Source organism: Lactuca virosa, chromosome 1, assembly GCF_052849685.1.
Source record: "Lactuca virosa cultivar CGN04683 chromosome 1, Lactuca_virosa_CGN04683_v6, whole genome shotgun sequence".
NCBI lineage: Eukaryota > Viridiplantae > Streptophyta > Magnoliopsida > Asterales > Asteraceae > Lactuca > Lactuca virosa.
The window spans coordinates 5,401,183-5,425,933 of NC_136426.1; positions in this window are offsets into that span (position 1 = coordinate 5,401,183).

Consider the following 24,751-nt stretch of genomic DNA (forward strand, 5'->3'; position numbering starts at 1 on the left):
GATTGTCTAAGTGTTTAGACATAACAATGGGTTGCTGCAACATTCATGCGTACTTTTGAAATGGGGATTTAAGTATTGGATTAAACCCACGCTCAGTGAATTACTTCATGGAATTTATCAAGAGTAATTATGAGACGATAATATCGTATAATCTTTAAAACCGAGATATATGAGTTGTTGTTTACAAGTTGGTTGTGCATTGATAATGCGTAAACACATCAGTAACTTGGTGTTATTAAATGTATTGTTGCGCATGATTTGATGAGTAAATAGTACAAGCATATGAGTCAAAGTTTATCTGTTCCTTTTGCCCTAAGTGGGAAAAGCGATATCTTGGGCCCCTCGATGATTTGGTGTTGACTTATGTGTCGGGCCCGGTTAGGACTGAATTGATGTGTTCAATTAAGTTCTTCGTCATTACAAATTAGAAATCGGGAAACAAACTGTTGGACAATGAGAATGATTATGTTCCATGTCACTTGTTCACATGATATCTTGCAAAACGGAGGATTATATGATCCCTTATCTTAGGACACGCAACTGACTAGGTCAGAGTCCGACAAAAGCTTTGAGAGCTACGATTGCTTATCAGTTCTTGAAGCCATACTTGCAACTATAGGTATTAGACTTATCCAAGTGGGAGACTGTTGGATTAGGTGTTTAAGCCCATAACTATAATTGGTATGTACTTGAATTGATAGTGGCATGGTCCTTTTGGGTTGCCTTCACACTTGCAACTAGACAGGATGATTAACTGAGGAAGAGGAAGAATTTATTAATTTATTTAATAAATTGGAATAAATGATTTATTGATATGTTATGGAAATAATATATTAATTAGTAATCATATTATTAATTAATATTTAATCAGAAATTAATTTGGAATTAATTTTGGGATCAAAGAAATTAATTAAAAGTGCACAGACTAAAAGTGCAATTGTTCAATAGTTGAGCAAAATGGTCCAGAACCTTCCTAGGGAAGGTGGTGGACGAAATTATGTATATATAAGATTATTCTAGAATTTCTAGAATATCTTATCATATATGGATAATTAAAGGAGGTGGATAATTACCATAATTGAGATAATGATATTTTATTCAGATTGGGGTTATCCATAGCATCCTTGGTGCACTATATAACGGGTTCCAAACCCTTTGATTTCCAGCCAGTGATTCTAAGTAGAAGAAAATGAAAAATTGATCTCCTTCCTCCCCTCTCACATCATTCTCTTGCATTGTGTGTTTGTGAGCCATTAGAGGTGTTACACTTGTGACACTAAGTTCTCAAGCTTCAAGATCTACAAGGGAATCATTTTTATTACAATATAACAATCAAGGTATGTACCCTAACCCTAGTTTTATGTTGATTTCGAAATTTGTAGTTACTTCCTAGGGTTTCTCCTTTTGTGTTCAAGTTTGCATGTTCAATTAGAGAAAACCTAGATCCAAAGCATTAGGGTTGCATGCACACATAGGAATTGTTATTATGCTCAAAACCCATCACTTATGTCCCCTTTTTAACCAAATTTTCCATTTTATAGCCCTTGCACAATGTGGTCCCAAACTGCACGTAGAAACTACAAAATTGTATCCTTAAAATACAACTACACATGTTCACGGATCATATTGGGATCCGACAATATGCATTGAAATGTAAGAAAATAAGTAAACAATTTCAAGTAACATAAAATGTCTTTCATTTTTATGGGTTTCATTGCATTACATGAGTTCATACATCATTTACTAACTACATAACACTAGACATCCAAAAATTGACTTCCTTCTTTTACAGCTACATACAAAGAAGATCATCATCATCATCATCCTAAAGTTCCAACATTAAACAACATAACCATTTACCCTGAAAAATCAAACCCAAACAAAGAAAACTAACATACTACTCCGCCATCAGAAGTACTTGTATGCTGCCATCACGACACACACAACAACTACCACCCAAAATATACTTGTGCCTTTACTCATCTTATTTTTCAACGATGTTACCTCCGTCATAAGCTTCACATAGGAAGGCTGAAAGGAGAAAAAATGGTTCTTCAGGTCCTCCATTATGTTTGACACATCCACGTGGCTTGCCCTTAAATCATCGACATTGTGATTAAGAGCATCCATCTCTCTACACATGTTGTCTCATAGCTCATGAAGGTCACTATTGATTTCATCCCTAATAAGGGAGAGCTCTAGTTGTAGTTGGAGTAAGGTTATCAGGATAGCATGTGCTCGGGCTCTATTTAAGCCATTCTTCGATGTGACAGTGATAGTTGAAAGACTAGTTATGTCGGGGAGAATACACAAACGACATTTTGATGTGATTAGGGTATGAAATCTTATGAGGAATTAGGGTAACAAAGTATGTAAGTATGATCATTTTAGGGCACAAAATGTTGTTTTATAAGGAGGAGGGTAATGAAAAATCAGATACATGATGGCTAAGAATGCAGACTAAAAAACGACATTGTTTTCTCTTAGTGCTGATCTGACTTTATTTGTTGATGTGTCGCTTTTTACTGACTAAAATAAGTTGGTTAGAATACAAAGATAGATCACTAACAACTATATTCCTTCATAAAGCATGCAATTAAGTTAAGGGACTGATTGGAGAAATTCGAAATACATTTTCGGACTAATATGTCATCTTTCCTATAATCTAAAATAAAGATATGTTAGAATTTCTCTTTTCTTATATAAGTCTTTAAATGTATGGAATTAACATATCATGTGAAATATATAACTTATTTGTCTTCATATTGAATCATTATTTTATATTATGTTTTATATTTTAGTTAGCTTAACAGATAATTATTATCAAACATCATTTTTATTAGCTAATTTTTCAGTTTGTCTGTCAAACATAACAAACTAATTATTATACATAACCTGAAAAATAACCTTAATTAAAATTAATAAATGCAATATCTTATATCTCAACTCTCACATAATCATATATACTTGCATCTACATTTGGATCTTGTTGCTAAATAATTAGTACTTTTTCTATCCTACACTTACCTACAACTAGAGTGATCTTACACCCGCTTTGTACGCCGGGGGGGGGGGGGGTAGATTAAATTTGCCTAAATACGAAAGTATAGGAACCAAATAAGCCAATATATAAAAGTCTTGTGGCCGGAGTGTGAAACCCAAAATGTCTAGGGACCAAACCCGGCAATATATAATATTATAGGGACCAAACTTGCTAGTATATGAGAGTGTTGTGGCCAAAGTCTGAAATCTAAAAAGTATACGGACAAAACCTATTAATATACAAAAATTTGTGGCCAAAAGTTGAAAACCAAAAAAATATATTATTTTCCAATTCTAATTAGATATATATTGATTTGAAAATAAACTGGAAAATATATGCTACTATGGATACTATTACAACTAAAATTTTCATTTGTTTTTTAGTGAAAAGGTACCTTAATTTTTAAATAAAATAATAAATTAAATGTGTTGGTATGTCAAACGGACATGACACAAGAGAAAGGGACAAGGCAAAAGGTGTAGATAAGGTAATCGTCCCTTATTTTGTAGGAATGTCTGCATAACACAATCATTCTTCGCATACTCATGAACTATGTGACGTATAATAAATTCGTTTATATGTTTTTCGGATAGCAAAATGTATACAAAACAAATTTGAGTTAATTTATGAATAAAACATATTTCTAGAATTAACATGTAAGAGATATATGATTTAAATTTGTTGTATAACATAGGTTTAAGTACAGTTTTTATGCTATTTGTTTGTGGTTTGAGAAAAAAATAGTTCACTTGAATTCGAGACTTGGTGATGAGTAGGCGACATATTTGTAGTTTGGGTTCGAGATTTGACAATGATTGTGTGGGAGGTTTATCATATGAGTTCCTAGTTAACTAGTTAGGCTGGACGGTGTCACATAATTTTTATCGGTGGTAAGCTGAGATGGCGTATTTTACCGGCGGTGTACACCACGCCGAACCCATTTTTTCACCGTCGGTGCATTTACACCGATGAAAAATGGGAGGCAAAAATCTCTCTCTCTCTCTCTCTCACACACACAGTGGTGAAAACATAACACCATCCCTACTTTTTTTTTAAATGGCAAAAATTATAAAGATGTCACATCAGTCTATGTGGGCATCGGTAAAAAAAGGATGACACATTTTAGCCCTATAGTGGGTCGTTGAGTACTTAATTTATCTCATACACAATGAGATGTAGGTTGCCACAAAGTTTTTAGTTCCGACATTATTAGGGTGGCGGGAATACAATAATTACATCCCACATGTGATGGTCTTATATGGAACCTTGCATATATTGTATTTAAAATTTTGAGGGGGTTCGTACGAATATAAGTGCACATTTTAAACTGTTTTTTTAGATGAAGGACAGAAACCGTACTGATTTTTTGAGAACTAGTTAGGTTAAAATTGAACCGCCGGTTAGTAATAGATTTTAAAAAATATTTGAAACCGGTTATTCCCCGTCTTCCCACTATAACTAAATCGAACCAACTTTTAACCGAAAAATCAGATTTTTAACGCAACTTCACCTCAAAAAATACAAAAAACTCAAACCAATTATAATTGAAACCGTTCTAAAAAAATGTTTTAAAAATACAACTTTTAGAAAACCGAATCCCTTTACATGTGCACATCAAGGTGTAAATAACATAGTTATAAAATAAAGGTCAAATGTTTATGAAAAGACTCATTTATCTTTTTTTTATTTTTAAATGATTTATAACTAAAAACTCATTCCTTTCTTTTTCTCTCTCTTGATTAGGCTAGTGGATATGGATCACTTTTATAACAACAAAATATCACTGTAACGTCCTAATTTTCAGAAATGAATTTTAAGCTTGGTTTTCAGGGCAATTCGACGAGTTGGAAGGCTCCAACTCGTCGAGTAGAAGCTAGTCAGGCCGCGTGGGTTTTTTGTACCTACTCGACGAGTTGGAGGACCCAACTCGACGAGTTGAAGCTGGGAATGAAAAACCCTAATTTTTAGCATTTGCACCCTATTTAAAGGACCTTAAGTCTTTTCCTCCAGCCCCTTACCACCCTTTTGACGGCCAGAAGAAACCCTAATCAGTCTAGACCTTGTTCTTGAGTGTTTGTGAGACTTAAAGAGTGTTTTTGGTGCATTTTGTGAAGAAGGCTTGAAGTCTAAGGAGCTTGGAGAAAAGAGAAGCTTGTGGATCTGACTCTACTTCATCTTGGCATCATTTTGAAGGTAACAAGTCGTTACCTTGACATATCTTTAGCTAGATCTCTTCATGCAAGGGTTTAGGGCCTTTTGTAGTTGGTTGTGGGTTATTTCGAGTATTGGGCGTGATCTGAAGTTGTAACTTTAGATTTGGACTCCTCTTGGTCCCTATTGTCATAAAGTTAACAAATTTAGCAAGCATTGGCCCCTCTCTTTGGGTTAAACCTTTCCCTTAGCTTGGTTTTGACATTTAGGACCATGCATGTATGTAAAGTTTGCAACTTTACGTGGAAACCATGCCCTAGGAGGTTAGATCTGCAATTTGGAGCTTTGGGATAGCTTAAAAACGTCTGGATGAGAAATGGATTGAAGGTACTCGACGATTCGTATAGCCGACTCGACGAGTCGGTTGAAGATTGCATGTATTGGTTCTGCATGAACCCGGCGAGTCAGTAAGAAGACTCGACGAGTCAGTTAGAGTTTTCATGATATTTGGACACCGCATGGACTCGACGAGTTGTATGGAAACTCGGCGAGTCAACTAGGGGTTTTCACGATGTCTCGAGTTCTGGAAGGACTCGACGAGTCAGAGGGCTACACTCGACGAGTTGGGTCAACATGGACTGTTGACCTTGACCGTTGACTTCGACTTTGACCAAGGGTTGACCAGTTTGACTTCTGGGGGTATTTCAGTAATTTGGGAATTTATGAAAGATGACCGTTGGTGGATGTAGGTGATTGAGTTTGGAGCTGCATTGGGGAGTTTGACTTTTATCATCCCGAGCTACTTGTGAGGTGAGTTCTCCTCACTATATCAACAGGGTCTAAGGCATCAATGTCGGCCCTTATCGGATTTGTATCCGGGTTATTGCATGATATGCTTATTGATTACATCCTGGTAGTTAGGATGGTGATATGCTCAGTGACCTGGTAGGTCGGTATCCTGGTTTATAGGATGGTTGCTATGTTAGTGATATGTAAGATCGGTATCCTGGTTATAGGATGGTTGCTATGTTAGTGATCTGTTCGATCTGTATGACTATCTGTACATGCTAGCTAGCGTATGATATTTATGTGCACATGATTGTTTGTGACAACCCGAAATTTCTATCTTGTAAAGCCATTCAACTCAATCAAAAGTCAGACTTGTTTCTACTATCTTCTAGCATTATTAAGGGTCCGTTTGAGTGTTCTAAGTCTAGTACATTCAAGGATTAAGTGTTAGGAAGTATCTACTAAGAGTTCATTATGCAACATTCAGCCGGAAAACTCCATCACATGGAGTTTACGGCCGTAAACTAGAGCTTACGGCTGTAAGCTCTTGTTTGGCCGTGAACTAGCCTCCTTAAGTATGATTTTCCTTCATTTTTCTTTACTTCTCACATATTCAAGTCAATAACACTCATTTCTCTCTCAAGTATCATCAAGAACACTTCCATTTCTCGTCAAATTTGTAAGTGATTCTTTCATTATTAGTTGATATCCTTCTTGATCTAGTAAAACCCTATGATTTCATCCGTGAATTCATCTCTTTTGGGTTAGATCTTCAAATCATCAAGAACACCAAGAACACCAAGAACACACACTAGTTCTTTGGGCCGTGAACACCCCTTCAAGCTTCCAAACATAAGTATCTTTTCCATATACTAGTTATTCATTAGAAGCTCACGTTTAGCATAGAAGAAACAACCATTTTAGCAAGAACACCAAGAGTTTATGGCCGTAAACCCTTGCATGGCCGTAAACCCTTCTTGATCATCTTTGGTCGTAAACATCCTTGACCGTGAACACATCTAGGCCGTAAACACACCCTTGTGTGGTCGTAAACACCTTTAGTGCAATCATGTGTGATTGTAACACTTCATTCCAAGTGTTTCGTAGTCCCTAAGGTTGTTCTCTAACATGATTAGTTGTTATATACACTAATTCTAACATCCTATATCGATCTTTCATTCGAATGACTCACTACAGGCGAGTTCATACCCCTTAACTTATCTTTTAAATGATTTTAAATGCTTTTATGGGGGGGGGGGGATTACAAGTAGAAAACATTATAGTTATTGTATCAATCACATGTGATTAATAACTATCAAACAAATGGATTTCTTATACTTCAAAACTGTGTTATCAAACAAACTATTTCAAAACATTTTATAAACTGACATCAAGTCATCTATAACCATTCAAATGGTTAAAAATCTTTTATATGCGAAACTCTTTATCAAACTCTTTTAAACTTATATATTGTCAAAATCATGTCTATATAGATATAGTTATATAAATAAGGTTGAAAGGGCTTAGGACTGATGACTCGCTTTATTTCCTGTTCCTTGTTTGGTTGTGGACTTAGGGTATCGGTTGTTTGTCCGAGTGTCGTTTAAATCTTAGTTATATATTATCTATATGTGTATAGATATAAAAGTTCTTCCATCAGTTCAATACCTTTGGGTATCAAAGGTGTACAAACATGATCAGTCATTCAAACAACAGTACTAGTAAATTATAATAGGTATAGTTTAGGAAGTTACTACTTACTATTTCTAGAACAATGAAACATACAAGAGTCAGTTCATACAAGAGTCAGTTCAAACATACTATAACAAGAAACAGAAAGAACATACTATAACGAGAAACATGGAGAACATACTATACCCTAGAACAGAGAGAACATACTATACAAATACAAGAACAATATAACATTATTGTGAGCCACTACTTCATGGCACGACAATGTACTGTTGTGTCACGTTTTGTAACCAGAGTCTCCTGGAGGTAGAGCGTGAATTTGTGTATATATATCTATACGTGATTGACCATCCTACACCTTGTTGCTAGCTACAGTGGGACCTGCAGGTCTACGGGTGACGAATGTCATACCATTCGACGTGTTTGATCGTCGTGTTTACTAGTCAATCAAGTATGGTTATAATCTCATCACATTTTACCTTAATTAAACAATTGGTATAAGGTAGTTAGTATATATGTAGTTACTATATACAATACAACTGTACATCGTCATTTTCCCATTACATTCATATTGTGATCTTCTCAGATAAACGGTAATGTAAACTATTTTCTGGTAATAATAGTCATACTTGGGAAAAACACTCACTTTTACAAAAGAACAAACTTACAGAATAGTCGGGTCTTGGTAGAAGACTACTTTAGAAGAAAATATAGGATTTTCTAGGAAGTATACAAACATTTACATCAAACACTTACAAACTTTACATCGAACACTTACAAACATTTTCATCAAACTTATACAAACAATGGAAGTAAAATACTTATGAACTCACCAGCTTTAATGTTGATCTACTCTCTTTTCAACATAACTTGTATTCTCAGGTCACCAGTAGACAGGTACCGATGACCTGGTTTTGAGAAGACGGAGCATGTTCAAGACTCGTCTTTTATTTTGATTCATATTTTGGTCTCTTTCAACTATACAAAGAACACACTTGTATTAAATTATATTATTAATGCAATGGATGATGTTGTTGCTTGTTTTACTATTATGCATTGTTATAATACTGTACATGACGCCCTCCGCCCCCGAACGTTTCCGCCGTTCTGGTTTGGGGGTGTGACATTGTTGATTTGGGGGATTGGGTTTAGGCAGGTCCTGCTGTGTGCTGTAGGCCAAGATACCCAGGGCGGACCGGATAGACTGCAGACCCGGCGAGGGCATACTAGTCAGGCCGAAGGCCCGACGAGCGGTCCGGATAGGCTGAAGGCCCTGAGAGGCGGTCCAGACGTGCCGAAGGCTCGGAGAGCGGTCCAGATAGACTGAAGGCCTATGAGGCGGTCTAGTTAGGCTGATGGCTCATTATGCATGTTGTTTGTTTGTATTGATATGATTATGGTTTATGTGGCGTTGGTATTTTGGGGGTGACTCACTAAGCCTTAGAGCTTACATTTATCGATTATTGTTTCAAGTACGACGGTTGACCGCGAGAAGACGAATGCGTGACCGTACACATCCTCTCATGTTATGATTTGATTTATGGGATACTCTGATATGAAACTATTTTGGAAACCTTTTTGTAAGAACTAATGGTTTTGAATGTTTGAAAAGGTTTTAAATTGGCTTGATTTTTATGGATGTTACAAGTTGGTATCAGAGCCTTGGTTTGAGTGAATTGGAGGAACACTCGTGTGAATCTAATCTCAAACTAAGGAAAAGATTTTCAAATGATTTTCAAATGGTTTTCAAAATACTAAAGGAGGATGCGATGTGTACGATCAGCCGGAGCCAGTAAGTAGGCCCCAAAATACCTTACAGATTATTTGATTTTGTGACATGTTAGAACAGCATGCTAGTATTAGGCTAGGGATCTTTAGGAATTGCATGATAGAATTGCCTGATTATATGATACGTGATAGCCTAGGATTTTTCCTTATATGAAATTGACATCATTACTGTAGTTGCTTAGTGTATGCATCACGACCGTACATAATTAAGATCTTATAGCCTGAGAATGTTTGGTTTAGCCTTATTTCATGTTTTTTCTGATGAAGGGCTTAGGGTAGGATCAGGTATTCGAAATTCTATAGGGTCCAACGTTATGTATGGCTAGCATACACGAGTATTGTAGGGTTGGTGGAAGTTTCATAGGTGGGTTGTACGAGGGTCAGTCGGCTAGTTGTGAGATATTTAGCCTTCCTCTAGGAGTGAGGATTGAGCGCTCGTCTATGCATATGTATGTTGTTAGGGCGTTGTGATGATACTTGAGAAAAATATTGGTAGGTGTGGAAGGTAGTATTGGGCCCGTACTACTGAAAACGCAGGAGCCATACGCGTAACAAGGAAGTCACAACCCCTAGGGTTTTGTTGGGAGTTAGTTCCTCGTTATTATTTGGGATGTCTGATATCCTTCTGGTATATTTTCAGCATGGTGGTTACGAGGCGATTAGTGACCGGATCCAGGTCGGGATCAGGAGAGGGCAGTCAGGGTGGATCCGTTGTGCCCGAGACTATTGGTCAGATGAGACCAGACGAGATGGATGCCAGGATCCGGGAGATCCTGCATGATGAGGTTGTTGCACTTTTCAGGGCTGAGTTACCGGAGATGTTTGGGTCTATCAAGATCGCCATGGTTGAGTGCTTTGATGAGTGCCACACAGCCCTTATTGAGGCGGCTACCACGACAGCTACTACAGCAGTAACAGCGGCAAGGGTGGAGCCAGTTGGGCTTTTCAGTACCGGGACTTCGATAACACGAAGACCACGACTTTTGATGGGATTCAGGACCCGATCATAGCCATGAGGTGGCTATCTGACGTGGAGGGATGTTTTTCACATGCTCATTGTAACATCCCCATTTTCACGGCCAGAAAAGACCGATTTTGTTTATGCTTTATAAAAATTAGAGTACTTCTTTTGATAAAAATTTCGCGAAATTTGTTCCCAGCAAAACATGATAAATACGTTATCAAAGTATTTCCGAAGAAATGTATTTTTATTCATTTTAAAACATTTGGGATGTCATCGTCAATACAGAAACATAAGCATAAACAGAACTTACATTCATTATCACTAGTGATCTACACCTCTTTAATCTCTGAGTGTAATGTAACTTCATATCGACACCTGTGATAGAAATAAGCTGGAGTGGGTCAGGTTGGGAAACCTGGTGAGTACATAGGGTTTTCAACCCACAATAATATAATTATTATGTTTAAACATCAAACAATCAACCCAATTACCCATCCCCATTATCTTCTTTACTCTTAAGGATCTACCCTAAGAATCAACTATTACTCGTTCATTCATTCCTAAGGATCATCCTAAGGAATCGGCACGAAGTCCATCGTCACTGGGATTTAGTCACTAAGTCTGCATAGTCGCCAGGATTTATACAACAAGCACTAAGTCCGCATAGTCGCCAGGGTTTAGGCACTAAGTCTGCATAGTCGCCAGGGTTTATACAACATGCACTAAGTCCGCATAGTCGCTAGGATTTTGGCACTAAGTCTGCATAGTCGCCAGGGTTTATACAACAGGCAGTAAGTCCGCATAGTCGCCAGGGTTTTGGCACCAAATCTGCATGATCGCCAAGGTTTAGGCACCAAGTCTGCATGATCGCCAGGGTTTAGAGTGCACCGGGTGAACACATCGTTCACAACACCTACAGGTTGCGAGCCTACTAGTGTTCCACTGGACTGTCTAGAATAGTCTGTGGTTGTCATCCATACTCTGCTAGATGACGGGGCCAACATTTGGGAACACGACTTCTCACATCGTCCACCTCTCACCTTTACCTCATGGTCTATATCACCTCTCAACTCATCATCCAACTCATATTTCATCTACCCATGTTTTACCCAACATATTATGTAGATATAAATACATATACAGTTTAAATCATATAAAACTTGTATAAAATCGTTCATCCAGCATAGATAGCAAGTATATAGATAATATGCACACATAGCACGTAGTTTATATAAAATACTTCATATCTATGTGTAAGATGAAAGTAACTATGCACTCACTTGAGAAGGTGGTGATTCCGAACTCAGACAGCGCTTCGCTTCTTAAAAATAATTTCCTTCGACGAAACCTAGTATTATTACCACTAGAGTTTAGTTTATTATTCGCCGGGACTAATTAATAGTATAGCTATTATTACTATTATATAAGCATTAAACAATACTTATATAACCCATAATAATAGCCCAAGTACTCCTTATAAGGTCCTAATAACATTACTATATTGAAACATAAGTTATACTAAAGATAGGGTAGGCATAGCTCACTTACAGCGGGTTTTCTCGAAAACCGGGCTTCGCTGGAGCAGCATTTTCGAGCCGAAAGGCTCTTTTCTCGGGGCTTCGGGAGCCTCGGGGCTTCCTTCGGGTGCTAGGGGGTTTACTTAGGCTTATGGGGGGGGGGGGGTGGGGGCTAGAGAGAGAGTGTAAAGAGAGAAAGAAGGCTTAAGAGGTGTGAAAATGACAAGACCCGAGACCTCTATTTATAGTGAAAATATCTGATGGACTCGCCGAGTCTTGACACAAACTCGCCGAGTTGGTGCATGTGGCAGCCTTCTGGTGATGCCACGTGTCCTCTTTCTGGTGGTGCCACGTCACCCAAACTCGTGTATGAGCCTCCCGACTTAGAAAAATCATAACTCTCGCATACGAGCTTCGTTTTCGACGTTCTTTTTTTCCACGCGTAGGTAAAATCAAGATCTATAACTTTCATTTAGACTCCATCGGCTAATTCTCGACTGATATTAAACTTAACAGTAGGAGGAGTTTAGACTGTTAAATGACCGCGAAGAATTCGTAACTCCTTCATACGGACTCTGTTTTCGTCTGTCTTTTTACCGTTGAGTTCCTATTAATGAGATCTTCAACTCTCATTTAGGTTGCGTAAGCCAAAAACTGCTCGAACTAAAATTCGAGTTTCGGGTCGTGCACTGCTAAGCCGAATCTTAGAAAAATCATAACTTCCTCATACGAAGTCAGATTTGGGCGCTCTTTTTATGGACGCTCTCGGTTTAACGTATACTACAACTTTTGTTTAGATCACTATGGCTAAAAAGTCATTTATCGTAAATTCACTATTTACGTCTCCCGGTGCCGTGCCGGTTTTGCCGTAAAACTTCGACGGGCCATAACTTCTTCGTTATAACTCGGATTTCGGCGTTCTTTATATGTACGGAACCCTTGAGACATATTCTACAACTTGGTTAAGATTATTTATTCTAAATAATCTTTTTGTCGAAAAGTCGTTTTCGACCCCTATTATCTCTAAATCGACTTGCCCAGATCTGCGGGCGTTACAATTATCTCCTCCTTAGGATGATTACGTCCCGGAATCATCAACGAAACATGGCAGTATAATGACTCCATACGTTATCTCTTCATCCTAGGTAATAATCGTAACTTCTTTGTTCCTTCGAATGAGTATCTAACTCTTGGACTCCTTGACTGCAGGCGGCGCTCGATCTCGCTCCCACTCTCTGTCTCATGTTAGACCTTTAATCATGACCTTTGATTCACACTCCCGATCCTTATTGGAGACTCCTTCTTCTTCTTAACAAACTTAAGATAAGTTATTTTATTACTACAATGGATCGATGTGTCTTATTCTAATGACCTATCATCGTATGTTGCAACTCTTAGACTCATGTCTCTTAGAGTCTTCCAGAACAAACTATACTTTCCTTCATGTTCTAATGTGATATAATCACATCTTAAAAGGTAGCATTCCTAGCTACAAGCAACTATCGCGATACCTCTACTGATCGCTTTGATTGTCTTTCACTTCAAGTTTCTAGCTTAAGTCAGATGCTACATCGGACTTGGTTCTCTGAACCATTTAACATACTCGTCTTAGTCGGACTCAATTCGATATGACCACTAGGGTCAGAATAACAACAATCTTCTTAGTCATTACCGAAAGAATGGTAACGACATACTTGAATAAAATGGTATCAATTAGTAGCTTCTTGGTAATCTTGTGACTTTCCCTGATCCAAGCGTGAGTCCTGTGCTTCTGGTAGTATAAGCCTCTACTACCATTCACACCTACTCATACTCGTCCCAAGTATTGTCTCGCAGTTTTCCAAGTCACCATACAAGAAGATCACATAACAATTTAACACACCAGATAACAAAACGAAGGTTTTATATTATTCCTTGAAACGATTACATAGGTGTTCAAGTTCACCCTAGACTATGCCTCCAACAGGATACATCATACGATACTATGGCTACTGCATAACTCGATCTTCGGATATGAAGTCCTCATCCTTGATTCCTCGCGTTGTTGTCCGCTTCATCGTGGATCATGTGGAATGCCCTTGGCCTTGGTGGCGTTTCTGGCCTTGCTGCCTCGTTTTTCTTCGGGCAGTCTTTAGAAACATGCCCTTCTTTGTTACATCTGTAGCACACCCTTTTGTTGGATGTACACTTGCTGGCGTAATGCCTTGTCTTTCCACATTTCTAGCAAGTCACCTCCTCGCTACATTTCCCGAAGTGTTTCTTTTTACACTTCTCGCACCACTTAGCTTCACCTCCTCCTCCTCCTTTAGATTACGAGAATTTTCTTTCTTTGTTGGATTTTGAAGATCCTTCAAACTTCCTCTTTTCTCCCGCCTTATCCTTTTCTATACCCTTTTCTCTTATCTGGGTCTCTACATTCTTAGCTGCTCTAAGGGTTGTCTTTAAAGTAGTTGCCATTTTAACCGTTGGGCCAAAGTCTATTGGCAGTCCGTTAGCAAACCTATCTATCTTGGAGAGTTCAGTAGGCACCAATTAGGGAAACAACTTCATCCTCTCGGTGAATGCGGTGGCATACTCATCGACACTCATATTCCCTTTCTTCAGGTTCTAAAACTCGTTGTTTAGGTCTATCAGATCTATCTCTGAGCAGTATTGCATTTTCAGCTGCTCCATGAAATCTTCCCAAGACATCTTGCTTGCTTCTCCTTTGGGCATCGTATCTGCCAATAACTTCCACCAGCTTAATACTTCGGTCTTCAGTTGTCTGACCGCAAAGACGGTTTTCTACTTGTCGCTACAGTCACAGCTCTCGAACACCATCTCCATTTCGGAGATCCAGTCCATAATCTCAACCGGCTTTGGGCTTTCAGAAAGGATTGGTGGCTTGGCACCTAAGAAGTTCTTATACATTCGTCCATCCTTGTCGTTTCCCCTCTCCGGGCCATTCCTTCGTTCTCCTTGAGTCCCAACTTGACTCACAGGGCGGCTATAGTTCCCTTCCTCCGATTGCTCGGGAATCAGCTCAGGTTGCTCAATGGGCATGGTAGGTTCGTCCCTATTTTCATGCAACATCCTCCTCATTTTTTCCCTTTGTTCAGCTAACATAGCCCGAATCATGGCTTGTACTCCAGCCATGGTGATTGGTTCAGGTGCAGCTTCTACTACAATAGGTATTTGCTCAATCACCGGGGGTTGATTCCTGTTTGTGTTTGCATTCTCGACTCCGCTTCGGGTTCTTGCCATTTCGATCTATACACCAAATCAGACGTTCGGTGTGTAATGACGAGAATTAAGATAGGAAAGATTCGACGTGTAATTCTCCCTCTCACTCCGAAAAGTTACATGCCAGTTCTAATATAGTAATCAAACGTTTAGAAATCTGAACACATAAAATTTTAAGATCCGGTCGGCAACAGACCATAGATCCGATCAAACATTTAGCATCATAAATCATTTAGCACATAAAAGCATGTTAGGCATTTTCCCTAAATTAGCTAGTGCTTGTGTCTATTCAGGTGTATTACCTAAATTTTATTAGACACACTCCTCACAATCATTGCTTAGCATTCTAAGTTTAAATCTAGAAATAAATCCATATTCCTAGTTCGCTTAAACTAATGCTCTGATACCAACTGTGACATCCCCATTTTCACGGCCAGAAAAGACCGATTTTGTTTATGCTTTATAAAAATTAGAGTACTTCTTTTGATAAAAATGTTGCGGAATTTGTTCCCAGTAAAACATGATAAATACGTTATCAAAGCATTTCCGAAGAAATGTATTTTTATTCATTTTAAAACATTTGGGATGTCATCGTCAATACAGAAACATAAGCATAAACAGAACTTACATTCATTATCACTAGTGATCTACACCTCTTTAATCTCTCAGTGTAATGTAACTTCATATCGACACCTGTGATAGAAATAAGCTGGAGTGGGTCAGGTTGGGAAACCTGGTGAGTACATAGGGTTTTCAACCCACAATAATATAATTATTATGTTTAAACATCAGACAATCAACCCAATTACCCATCCCCATTATCTTCTTTACTCTTAAGGATCTACCCTAAGAATCAACTATTACTCGTTCATTCATTCCTAAGGATCATCCTAAGGAATCGGCACGAAGTCCATCGTCACTGGGATTTAGTCACTAAGTCTGCATAGTCGCCAGGATTTATACAACAAGCACTAAGTCCGCATAGTCGCCAGGGTTTAGGCACTAAGTCTGCATAGTCGCCATGGTTTATACAACATGCACTAAGTCCGCATAGTCGCTAGGATTTTGGCACTAAGTCTGCATAGTCGCCAGGGTTTATACAACAGGTAGTAAGTCCGCATAGTCGCCAGGGTTTTGGCACCAAATCTGCATGATCGCCAAGGTTTAGGCACCAAGTCTGCATGATCGCCAGGGTTTAGAGTACACCGGGTGAACACATCGTTCACAACACCTACAGGTTGCGAGCCTGCTAGTGTTCCACTGGACTGTCTAGAATAGTCTGTGGTTGTCATCCATACTCTGCTAGATGACTGGGCCAACATTTGGGAACACGACTTCTCACATCGTCCACCTCTCACCTTTACCTCATGGTCTATATCACCTCTCAACTCATCATCCAACTCATATTTCATCTACCCATGTTTTACCCAACATATTATGTAGATATAAATACATATACAGTTTAAATCATATAAAACTTGTATAAAATCGTTCATCCAGCATAGATAGCAAGTATATAGATAATATGCACACATAGCACGTAGTTTATATAAAATACTTCATATCTATGTGTAAGATGAAAGTAACTATGCACTCACTTTAGAAGGTGGTGATTCCGAACTCAGACAGCGCTTCGCTTCTTAAAAATAATTTCCTTCGACGAAACCTAGTATTATTACCACTAGAGTTTAGTTTATTATTCGCCGGGACTAATTAATAGTATAGCTATTATTACTATTATATAAGCATTAAACAATACTTATATAACCCATAATAATAGCCCAAGTACTCCTTATAAGGTCCTAATAACATTACTATATTGAAACATAAGTTATACTAAAGATAGGGTAGGCATAGCTCACTTACAGCGGGTTTTCTCGAAAACCGGGCTTCGCTGGAGCAGCGTTTTCGAGCCGAAAGGCTCTTTTCTCGGGGCTTCGGGAGCCTCGGGGCTTCCTTCGGGTGCTAGGGGGTTTACTTAGGCTTAGGGGGGGGGGGGGTGGGGGCTAGAGAGAGAGTGTGTCTTTTTACCGATCTTAAATTTAACAGTAGGAGGAGTTTAGACTGTTAAATGACCGCGAAGAATTCGTAACTCCTTCATACGGACTCCGTTTTCGTCTGTCTTTTTACCGTTGAGTTCCTATTAATGAGATATTCAACTCTCATTTAGGTTGCGTAAGCGAAAAACCGCTCGAACTAAAATTCGAGTTTCGGGCCGTGCACTGCTAAGCCGAATCTTAGAAAAATCATAACTTCCTCATACGAAGTCAGATTTGGGCGCTCTTTTTATGGACACTCTCGGTTTAACGTATACTACAAATTTTGTTTAGATCACTATGGCTAAAAGTCCTTTATCATAAATTCACTATTTACGTCTCCCGGTGCCGTGCCGGTTTTGCCGTAAAACTTCGACGGGCCATAACTTCTTCGTTATAACTCGGATTTCGGCGTTCTTTATATGTACGGAACTTCGACGGGATCAGTTCAGGGAGATGTTCCGTACTCGTTACATTCCGCGGGTTGAGCGGGAGAGGCTGGCACGAGAGTTTTTGGATTTGAGACAGGGTACGGAGTCGGTGACGGAAATCACCCGCATGTTTACTGAGAGGGCGATGTTTTGCCCGGAGTTTGTTTCTAAGCAGGCTTAGATGACGCGTTATCTGAGCATGCTCGAGACTGACATCAGACAGTTCGTTGCTACCCAACATTGTGATACTCTACTGGAGTTACAGGAGGCCGCAAGGCGGCGTGAGCTTGAGATTGAGCTGCAATTAAGAAAGCAGCGGTAGGCCCCGATGCAGTCACAGCCGGCGCTGAAGCGGTCCAAGACCTCTGATTCTAGGACAAGAGGTCAGAGCGGCCGTACTTGTGAGAAGTACGGGAAGGGTCATTCCGGAGTTTGTAGATCAGGTGGTGTGTGACGCAAATGCGGAAAGGAAGGGCACTTTGCAAGGGATTGCCGCCAGTTAGCCCCAACTCAGGATATGGGGATCTGTTACCACTGCCATCAGGTTCGTCACGTGAAGACCAACTGTCCACTGTTCACTGCCAGGCCAGTGCAGGCTCCAGCGTCGGCTACACTGAGTGTAACACCGTAAATTTTCAAACAAAATTTTCATTTTAAAAATCACATTAATCTCATTAACATAAGTCACAAAAGCTCCAAATTCTCAATTTGTCAAAACACATGTCCATAATAACAAAATCCAGGATCCTCAAAATATAACTTAGTCTCGTGTGTACGACCAAGTCGGCGCCTTCCCGTGATCCTGAGAAGTACCTGAAACACATATCACATAACACGGTAAGCACGAAGCTTAGTGAGTTCCCTAGAATACCACACATATCTCATTAGCCTCTCATGGCTAAACTCAGATAAGACCCTCCAGTCAATGTATCTTAGTAGGACCCTCCGGTCCCACAACTCGGGTGGACCCTCCGGTCCTAACTCAACAAACTCAGAATAATACACAACATAAATCACATAGACATAATGCAGGATATCACGATACTCAATATAAGCACATAAGACCCTCCGGTCACATAAAGGTTACCACTCTAGGTAAGTATAGTGAGAAGACTCACCTCGTAAGCAAGCAAGCGAATAACCTCGTACATGAATCTCGAACTAGCAACCGCCTATCACATAGGATAAATATCTCTATTTAATACTCTATTCACGACTCTAAATAACCAAAGGTTATTCTTTCTCTCTCTAACTCTTGAAATGGGTAAAAGACCATTTTACCCCTCCATGGTCTCAATTACTCATGTTTGACCAAACCCTAAAGTCAACAGACGTCAAACTCGAGTCAACAGTCCATGTTGACCCAACTCGTCGAGTGCATATATGCAACTCGTCGAGTCCCCTTGTTTCCTCAGAAGTCTCATGAAAGTCCAGCTCAACTAGTCGAGTTGACCCTCCAACTCGCCGAGTTATCGCATGATCAGGCTCATTGGGACAAACCCTAACTGACTCGTCGAGTCAGCTCATTGACTCGATGAGTCCCTTCAGTCTGTATTCTCATTCAGACGTTTTAAGGCAGATCTACCACTCCAAACTCTAGATCTAGCATTGATATGCACAAAAGTAACTACTAGTTTTAAATTTATATCCTAACTAACTTAACTAACTAATATGCACCTAGGCAGTGTACCTAGTCGGATTGTAGTGTAGTTTAAGTAAGTTGGGGTCGAACACAGGGAACAAATTTAATTAGCTAAAATAATTACTCTAAATTAATCAAAAATCAAACAATAATTAAAAAGGTTTTTATCTAATTTTGCAAGTCTAGATAAACTTAATTACTAAACAAAGGTTCAATCAATTACTAAAAACACTCCCGTTTAGTTCGAGTCCACTTATTCTTTATGGTTAGCTAACAATTATGGATTATCAAAGTTCGTTACCTAATATTATATTATTAGTAATTGAAGTCCAAATTTACTAATATTTAACTAATTCATGTAAAACTATGCATGGTCACACACAATCAAACACATAATCGATTATGGATTATGAATAGGCTATGTAAGATTTATTATGCAAACATAATTATGGTCATAATTTATGTTCTCCAGTACAGCTAAATTCAATTACTTCAATCACTTATCTAAGATTGGGTCGATCCTAGCTCTAGCAATTCAATATTCACTAAATCACTAGGTGTCAAGTTCATGTAATTTAATAATCACTAAGCTACACAGAACATGAATTCAAGCAACTAAACAACCAAATATTAGCATGCTAGGTATTAACAATCAAACACAAGCACAATACAAACAAGTCAAATCCATAATTAATTAAACTAATCCATAAGTTGAAGCTTCATCTAGCTAAACAGGAGTAGCTAAATTCAGCTACTCATGGTAGAAATCAAACACAAAAACTCAATAGAGATAAATCTAAACATGATCAAACCGAATAAATTGATGTTTTCTTCTAGATCTCTTCAAATCTTGAGCTCCAATCGTTTCCTCCTCTTCTAAGGGTTTTCCAGAGGTTATTTTTCGTAATGCTTCTCCAGAAAGTCACCTCCAAGTCTCCCAATTCGTCATAATGTTTGGATATATACTTGCCTAAAATTTGGCTACCGCGACGTGGTAATGGTACCATATCATGGTCCTCGTGTTTATCCCGTATTCTCCAAGCCAACGTCAAAAATCACGAAGATCCCATTCACCACGTCGTGGTGGTTGGAAATCCGGCTTTTCTCAAAACACAAAAGTCGTCCGAAATTGTGTCTAGTTTTTAGATCATTTTGAATCACCTTAATCGGAGTTACGAGTCATGAGATATGGTCAAAATACTGACGAGGGGTCAAGCTGTCCAACAACATCTTTCTTGTGTCTTGTTCTTGCCTAAGCTCGCATTTTCCTGGTTTCAGCTTCCATGTTGCTTCCGAGCATGTCTTTTATGCTACATAACATATATTAAACATAATAAGTACCTTTTGTTCTATAATAAGCATAATTATAGCTAAAAATATTAAGATATGATGTAATATATATATATATATATATATATATATATATATATATATATATATATATATATATATATATATATATATGGGAAAAGGGAATATACATTACAGCCCCACCTAAGCTTAGGTACTAAACCTCTTGAAAATACATTGTTTTACTATATAAAGATTACGGTTAATGGATTCACGATTAATACTTCAAAATGTAAATTCAAGATCGACACAATAGGGTTTAGGGTTTAGGGTTTAGATTTAGGGTTTAGGGTTTAGGTTTAGGTTTAGGGTTTAGGGTTTAGATTTAGGGTTTAGGGTTTAGGTTTAGGTTTAGGGTTTAGGGTTTAGGGTTTAGATTTAGGGTTTAGTAATTAGGTTTAGGGTTTAGGGTTTAGGGTTTAGGGTTTAGATTTAGGGTTTAGGGTTTAGGTTTAGGGTTTAGGGTTTAAATTTAGGGTTTAGGGTTTAGGTTTAAGGTTTAGTAATGTTCACTTGGGTGAAGTAATAAACGATAATTGAGGAAAGAAAACAGAGATGGTAAAACGATAATGAAAGAAAGAAATGTCGTGGAGGACGATATATGTACCAAGTGAAACCAAACCGGGTATATTTAGCATGTTAAAACGACATATTTTAGAAGTTTAGTACCTAAGCTTAGGTGGGGCTGTAATGTATATTCCCTATCCCCTATATATATATATATATATATATATATGTATATATATATATATATATATATATATATATATATATATATAGATATAGATATGCACATATCAAAATACCCCACACTTAACATTTCCTTGCCCCAAAAAAAACTAATTTTTTAAGTCTAACTTTCATCAACAATATCATATAAGACAATCCATTTTGAACTCAGCCATTATACCAAGACCTCAATGCGCATTTTTGTGTCTAAATCTCCTAATAACTTCCCAATCCTATCTACTCACAATCCTTATGAACCTTCACCCCTTAGGTTATATGACACTCATTTCTGCAACCCTCCGAATCAATCCTCAAAAATCTTTCTTAACCTCAAGGTATTTTTGGTTAAGTTACCCGAGCATACATAATCTAGAAATTACAACTTTAGATACCACAATGGAGATCTTTTGAATTCTTCACTTCTTTGAATAATTGGTCTTTGATTTCTTTGAATTCACCTCCTTTTTGTTTGATTTTTGGTATCTTCAACTTTTGATTCTTCGGAATTTTGATCTTTTGATCTTCATACTTGATAGCTCCAAAATTCTTACAACTTTTTGGTAATTTCTCTCTCTCTCTCTCTCTCTCTCTCTCTCTTTTATTTTAATATCTCACTTTTTTTACTCTCAACTCCTACATGCTTAAGCAAGGGAGCTTAACTTCAACCCTTATTGGTTAAAGGTATTAATCTAAGTGCAATGACTACATAAGTTCTCTTGGATAGATTTCAGGTACAGGCTGCAAAACTTATTATGCCATATAAACTACCAGATTACCTTTCATATCTCATGACTTTTCACTAGGATTAGGAAGCCACAAATATACTATTACATATATTGGCTCAGCTAAACATTTGAGCTCTCATCGGATTATCCCACATGACACTAGCAACTTAAGTTCAAATTATTATTACAAGATTAATTATTAGATTATTATTTCATATCCGTTAAAATTTTTTAAATTTCCTAATTTTCTAGCAATTTACTTTTTCGACCCCCTACTCCACACTTATTACATACAATGCCCTCATTGTATGCATAAAATAATTTAAAAGCAATAAAAGGTAGAAAAAGGAACAGACTCCCCTGGGATGAATCATGTGTAGGATCTCTAGCTTGCTCTAAAGTGTTGAAACGGAATTGGAAAGTAGAATGGCAGCCTCCTGATGTGATGAAAAACTCCCCCACGACATAGGAAAGTGTCAACCATGTCGTGGTAGCCGGGACATTACTTCAACATGGCGTAAAAATAAAATGCGATGGTGTTAGAACAGCTCATCCATACCATGGAATTAGAAAAACCACTCTTGAACACTTAGACTACTGAAAGTACGGGATCAGACTCGAAAAGCACCACTTCGTGGCGGAATTCACCACCTCGTGGTGGTTCAAACAGATTATTTTTCTGGTATTCTGACCGCGACAACACGACGTGGTGGGGATTACCACGACGTGTTGATCTTGAAATTGCAATAATCGGTGCCAGAATGAGCGGATTTCTGGAATATATGTGGCACCAACGAATGTCCGAAGCTGTTAGGCGTGACTCCTCACTTATTGACGCAAACAAACACCCGAAAAATTGCTCAAATCTCGTTTCACTCGTCGTTTTCTAATCTTTCTCTATAAAGAGCCTTCTTTTGTCAATAATACCCTCACTCGGACTCTAAATATAATACTTGGAAAGCTTCTTCTTGTGAATGCAAATGTGCCGGATCGAATGAAATTAAAGAACCATTCTTGAAAAAAATGAGTTGAACCACTGCCACGACGTGTTGATGATGTCCACGTCGTGTTGTCTTCTTTTCAGTAAATATGCTTCAAAATGCTTTTCTCTTCATTATGTGGGAACCCCACACTTATTTAAAAACTTGTTCTTCAATTATGATGTTCAAAAATCGCACGGCTTCTTCAAATTAAGCTCCTTCACTGCTTCACTTTCGTTCAACACTACAAAATAAGATCAAGAACTAGAGAAACACACCATCATTCGGTTAAGGTGAAATAAGACTAACACGAAAATTAAAACTAAAACTAAAACTAAATCAATTAACAAAAGAAAATGCAAAGTCTAAAAAACATCGGGTTGCCTCCCGATAAGCGCTTCTTTTAGTGTGAGTCTTGAGCTGGACTCCCAACTTTATAAACTGTCAATCCGCTCATTATTAATCCATTTGTTTCATTGAATACTCTCTTCATACCAACTTGTAAAATTTGACCTCTCGTTTTGATTTTTGGCCAAACAAGCGAGCATCTATTTAGTCCTAGAAAATTAAAATTTGTGGGGACCGGTTGGTCGCTTATCAGAAAAGGATCGTTCTTCAAAACCTTCTTCAATGATGGAACTATCATCCCATGCATTGAAACACAAACCGAACTATCAGGAGCTCGTGTCGTGGTAATGATCATATCATGACGTTGTTCTTGAAAGTATGGTTGTTTTTGTTCTTTGTCCGAGCATTCTGCTAGCAATTTTGCAACTCCTCCAAATTTCTTTCTAGATGAAATTCCCCATCTTCTATCTCTAGCTCAGTTTGTTCTGGTTCGTCAGGAAGGAGGTCATCCATCCATTTTTTCAGCTCCCTTAAATCTTCGTCTGAGTCATATCCATCATCTTCTCGCGCTAATTCATGTTTCACTTCCTCAAGAAAAGCATCAAAAGCATCGAGATTTGGAAAATACATTAAAAAAAACGAACTAAAAACAAAAGAAAAAAAAATGAAAACTACTAAACTCACGTCGTGAGAGGTGAATCTCACGTCGTGATAACAGTAAAATAAGAAAAATTAATTTTTGCAGAAAATTAACTTTTTGCGGTTTTTACCCCACAAACAGGATCGATTAAACTAAAGCAATTAAATTAACAACTAAGATAGTCGTTCCCCGGCAACGGCGCCAAAAAATTTGATGTGCATAAAAGTACCTACTAGTTTTACATTTATATCCTAACTAACTTAACTAACTAATATGCACCTAGGCAGTGTACCTAGTCGGACTGTAGTGTAGTTTAAGTAAGTTTGGGTCGAACACAGGGAACGGATTTAACTAGCTAAAATAATTACTCTAAATTAATCTAAAATCAAACAATAATTAAAAAGGTTTTTATCTAATTTTGCAAGTCTAGATAAAATTAATTACTAAACAAAGGTTCAATCAATTACTAAAAACACTCCCGTTTAGTTCGAGTCCACTTCTTCTTTATGGTTAGCTAACAATTATGGATTATCAAAGTTGGTTACCTAATATTATATTATTAGTAATTGAAGTCCAAATTTACTAATATTTAATTAATTCATGTAAAACTATGCATGGTCACACACAATCAATTATGGTCATAATTTATGTTCTCCAGCACAGCTAAATTCAATTACTTCAATCACTTATCTAAGATTGGGTCG